Here is a 4,949-nt window from a genome sequence, read left to right as displayed (position 1 = left end):
GTCTTCTGACCCTCTCTAACGTTTTTTTGCTGCACAGATTCTGACGATGCTCAACGGACACAGCTATAATGTCTTAATCGTGTGCGATGCAAGTGCGCTGCGAATCACCACGACTGTGCAAGCGCGGAAAAAGGTGGAGGTACTGGCTCAACTGTGTTCGATGCAAGTGCGCTGTAAAATCACCACAAATGCGCAAGTGCAAGCAAAGGTGGAGGTACTGGCGTAACCGTGTGCGATGCAAGTGCGCTGTAAAATCACCACCTCCGCAAGCTAAAGGCAGGTAGTTTATTTAGATTGAATTCCACGTCTGCGTCTGAAAATTAGGACAAACTGTGTACGATAGACCAACTATATAGAAATCTAAAAACAAACTACCCGCCTTGAGCGTTGCAAAAATCGGTGGTTCAGCAACTTTTCCTTATTGTCATAAACGCATAATCTTATTGGACCGTGCGCGATCTTGGGTACTCCCACCCCGCATCAATTCCTTTACCCAAATTTTAGTAGCCGCCGTACTTCAACTGTCGCCGCACTCCTCCAGCACCAACCTTATTGTAAAATTGCAGTAGCCGAGGTATTTGAACCATCGCCCTCCCTCGTCAACCACCATCTCCACCCACCATTACTAAAAAATTTAGCAGCCGTGGCATATCCCCAAACACCACCCTGCCTCCACAGTCCCCCCACCCCGCCCCCTCCCCCCTCGAACCCTAGCTCGCCGCCGGCGCCGGTGCCGCCAACCCCTGCCGGTCTACCCGTTCCACCTAGCTTAGATAATAAAGTTCAGGTTACCCAGTGATTCCCATACCATCGCCCCACTCCCCTGAGTTTTTAGATGAGGCCTGTGGTGTGTCCCTCCTCGCTAGATCCACATCCCCTACTCCAGAATGTCGCAGGCTAAGCTCGACCACGTATCCCGGGGAGCCCGACGAGTGTTTGGCCAAGAATAGGTTTATCATGGCCTCTCCGGCAGACATTGGTGAGGTGGTCGTCGTTTGCCCCAACCTGTCGATCCCGGAGCAACACATCATCACGGAAGCCGACAAAGATGTTGACCACGTTGGCATGTCGAAGGCTTCATGTCATTGGGCTAGCGTATTACTGTATCTCGTGAAAGCTGGCTACGACATCAAGCTTGTCGACAGCGAAGGCTTCACACGGGCCATGTCATGGGTTAAGTGGTCCATCCCCAACCCCTCTGGTTCAACCATCGTCGATCTCTTCGACGGCCCTGCCGCTGATCTCCTCCGCCACGCGTTCAAGGATTTGCAATCCTTGTACGCCATCGAGCCCATTTTGTCATTTCTGAAGGACACGTTCTACGGCGGCAGCTTGGGATCCTCAATTGCCAAGTCAAATCTCATCGACAACGACCATGACGAGGGCACCCACAAAGGTTCTTCCAAGGTGAAACAGCCCATCTATGACATTAGAGAGCGCACCATGGGTCTGTGCTCTTCCAACTGGAAGGATCCCGTCCATGACATGTGAGGCAACATCCTATCAGCAAATCTTACCTTTTCTAGCTTGCCAACCCGTACCCTATGTTGTTGTAGCATTTGCCATGCGGTGTTTTAATTGTGCCATGTTTAATTATTTCAGTTATGCAAAAATGTATTGTTCAATAGGGCTATGTGATGTTTAAGTATGAATTGTCCACTTCACTTTCATGAATGGCTATATTTGGTTGTTTATAGTGAGTAGATGCCTTGTTTATCTGTATTTGGGTGTTAGGTTGGTTGCAGTGAGCATTTTTTCAGTTATCAAGCAGATGCCTTGTTTATATGTATTTGGTTCTTAGGTTGGTTGCAGTGAGCATTTGTCCAGTTATCAAGCAGATGCCTTGTTTATCTGTATTTCGTTGTTAGGTTGGTTGTAGTGAGCATTTGTCTAGTTTTCAAGTAGATGCCTTGTTTATCTCTATTTGGTTGTTAGGTTGGTTGCAGTGAGCATTTGTCTAGTTTTCAAGCATATGCCCTGTTAATCCGTATTTGCTTGTTAGGTTGGTTGCAGTGAGACTCTGTCCAGTTTTCAATGGCTATATTTGGTTGTTGTACTGATCATTTATGCCTTGTTTATTTCAATCATTCACAATGTGATGTCCATTATGTGCAAGTTGGAACTGTGCCACTCGACTGCATCAATACCAGTTGGATGGTTATATTTGGTTCCAGTTATGCATGGTGCACATGCCCTTTATTTCAACTTTACACATTTATCCAGTGTGATATTTAAGCATTACCTACATTCTATTCATTTTCAACAATACCAGTTTAAATTGCAATATTTGATGGCTATTAAGCCTGTTGTCGGTAACATTGCCTTCCATTTTATATCTGCTTGAAAAGCATGCTAAAACCAACACATTCAAGCTATCATTTGGAGATGATGTTGTTTACCTTTGCTATATTTGTTTGATGTTAAGGCCGTTGTACTTATCATGCCTTTCCACTACTTATGCATGACAACAAACGGGAGTGGCCACCATTTTCCGCCGAGGTTAAATTAATCCCTCGGCTTGTACTCCCCCCGTCGTTCCATAATGTAGTGCATATAGATCCAGGCCTGGACACTTGTTACCTTCTAATATTGACTTCTTTCTTCTAGGTACATATGCCCTTGGCAAGGATCCACACATCGACTCTTTTTGCGTATGGGGCAATGAGATATTTGTGAACAAGCATCAAGTGAGGAGACTGATAAGGATTATTAGCAAAAAGATAGAATGGTGGCAAGCAAATTATTTGTTTATGCTCTATCCAACACAATAGTGAGCTGTAGGATGGTAACTACAAACTTTGCAACCTTCTCTTTTTACTGCCCATAATGAGTTGTTAGACAACAATGGCTGAATCTTTTTTGTTTGCAGTGGTTCTCGAAGCAGTTCACTCAAGATTACCTCGCAAAGTACATAATTGGTGGACACGCAATGAAGGTTAAAGTATGTCATCCAGACTACAATGAGCATCGAGAAGTCCTAATGAAGACAGTGAAGGATGGAAGGGCAGCCATCACAATGGGTTGGCCTAGAGTCGTGCGCGTATTACGCATGGAGGAGGGCACAATATGAGCATTCTGCTTCACCTTCTCCAGCAACCAGAATGTCTTTCGAATCTCTCTTTATAGTCTTTAGTACAACTGTGGTTCATCATTCTTTACTTGGTGCTTCTGTAGTTCTTCAGTATATGTACCTGTGCATCGAATTATGCATTCGTGGTTGAATCTATATTTGTAATAAACATGGTTGGATATGAAATAAGTGATTGCCTACTTTCAAATTGAAAACATGTGATACTTAAATTAGGGATTAATTAGGGATTACACTGCACACGGTTTGCGAAAGTGAAACGTCTGCGGTAGACGTGGAGATCAGACACATTTCTAGGATCCACTATGTGTGCGACCAATCTCTACTGCACACACGATCAGCAAAGAAAAAACGTGTGTGATTAACAACAACATCGCACAGAGTTCTTTCTTATTAAATGTTTGCGGTAGTCACCTTAGCACACATGCTTCGCAATTATGGACTGTTTGTGATGTTGTGCGCATCGCAAATGTTTGGTCATAGAAGAACGCGTGCGATAGGTCGATCATCCTATGCGGGTACGAGGGATGAATCATATGGGATGTATTCAAGCTTCGCATACAGTTTTATAGCAACATCTTTGTGCACTCTTACATCGAATCGCATACAGTCGAGGAAAAGTAAATGTGTGTGATTGTCTGCTACTATAATCGTGAACCGTTTGTGATGGGTCACGCATCATAAACATAGCACCACAGAATACCGACTGCGATGGAAATCCGAGCACAAACGAGTTGCAAGGATGGAGCGTTTTGGACATTCGAGATATCGGAAAGAGTTTAGTAGGGACAACTGTATGCATCAAGGCTCCCTATCCCCGACGGTTTCTGGGTCATGTGGGAAGGACCCCCCTCCTATCGTAGTCACTCACTTGGAGACGGTTCGAAACGCCGTCGTGGAAAGGGGTTAAAAATTGTTTGTATAACACCTCGTTGTACCAGTGTATGATCCTGGAATATGTGATTCAGTGGAAAACTCATATGCACGTGTGGAATGATAAACGGTATACAATAGGTTCCTTGTCTCGCCTCTAAGACCGGCTCAAGTGTTGTTGGTGATCATGTTTTCCAGATCTTAGGATACTATTAAGTGTAATGATAGTCTTAAAACAACATTGAGGGTATGACGTTAGAAGAACGATCATATTGAATCGACACAATACTTGTTTGTTATACTATGTGATCATATCGTCTGAAATCATCTGTTATAACACAGAGTGTTAGCATGTGTTTTAGTTCCTCAAACCATGAGAGTGTCTCGTTCACTTCCTACCGTACGATGGGGTTTGGGGTTTCTCAAATGTCATCTGTAACAAGGTGAACATAACGGCAACTTTCAGGCACACCAGAAATTTTGACAAGTGACCAAACAGCTCGAGAGCGGGATTTGCTCCTCCGGCGATGGAGATATATTATTAGGGCCCTCTCGGTGTGACGGCATCCATCACCGTCTAGCCAGACACAGGTGACTACGTCACGGGGATGCCGGAACACGTCAGCAAGAAAGAAGAACAAAACCGGTAACGGGAGCAACAGTATAGTGAGCATGGTGATGACTCTAGAGGATACTGATGCACAATAGGTTTTGTAAAGTATCGTGAAGCAAAGGGAACATCACATGATAACCAAAGGTTCACTCGAATATCATTTGTGTATTCATATGGACCGATATGGATGTCCATGGTTCCGCTATCGGTCATTGAACGAATGGGTTTCATTCATGTCGATGGTTACCGAACCTTGATACGTATCCAACGTATCTATCTATAATTTATGAAGTATTCATGCTAATATATTGTCATTCTTGGATGTTTTACAATCATTTTATAGCAACTTTATATCATTTTTTGGGACTAACCTAT

The sequence above is a fragment of the Aegilops tauschii genome, chromosome 3, assembly GCF_002575655.3.
Source record: "Aegilops tauschii subsp. strangulata cultivar AL8/78 chromosome 3, Aet v6.0, whole genome shotgun sequence".
NCBI lineage: Eukaryota > Viridiplantae > Streptophyta > Magnoliopsida > Poales > Poaceae > Aegilops > Aegilops tauschii.
This window is presented reverse-complemented; position numbering follows the sequence as displayed.